An 883-nucleotide genomic window follows, 5' to 3' on the forward strand; every position below is an offset into this window, starting at 1 on the left:
ACATCGAGTAGTTTGACCTATCAAATTGCATCTGGAACGTAACACTTTATATTTACCTTTGAAATAAGAAAAATGTAGGAGCTAGACTATCCTTTTAATATATTTTGGTGGGTTTTTATCTGGCCCAAAACAGAAAATGTAGTTTATATGGATCCCAGCAAGGGTTTTGACAAAGTCCAATACGGGATAGTGATCAACAAAGCACATAGGATCCAGGATAACTTGGCAAGTTTGATCTAAACATTGGCTTAATAACAGGAAACAAAAGCTGATGGTAGAAGGTAGATTGTCTGGCTGGAGGCCAGTGTCCAGAGGCATCTCACACAGCTCGGTGATGAGTCCCTTATTTTTTGTTACATAAATGATACACGAGAAAATGTGGGGGGTGATGATAAGTAAGTTTGCTGATGAAATGAAGATTGGCCAGGTGGTTGACAGTCAGGAAGAAGGCCTTATGTTACAGGAGGACATACACAGATCAGTCAGATGGACAGATCAGTTGCAGATGTAACTTAACCCTGTTAAGTGTGAGGTGATACACTTTGGAAGAAGTAACAAGACAAGCGCGTACTCAATGAATGGCAGGTCACGAGGAAGATCAAAGGAACAGAGAAATCTTGGAGTGGCTGTCCACAGATCCCTGGAGGTGACAGGAGAGATTAATGGGGAAGGTAATAAAATATAAGGGCCATGTGCTTAAATCAGTCACGGCATGGATTATACGAGCAGAGAGATTATGTTGGAGCTCTACGGGACTTTGATTTTGCCACAACCGGAGAACTGTGTGTAGTTCTAGTCACGCATTTTCAGAAGATGTGATTGCACTGGAATGGGTGCAGAGGAGATACACCAGGATGTTACTGGGTTGGAGCAGTTTAGGTAT

Source organism: Rhincodon typus, chromosome 38 (assembly GCF_021869965.1).
Source record: "Rhincodon typus isolate 14 chromosome 38, sRhiTyp1.1, whole genome shotgun sequence".
Classification (NCBI taxonomy): Eukaryota; Metazoa; Chordata; class Chondrichthyes; order Orectolobiformes; family Rhincodontidae; genus Rhincodon; species Rhincodon typus.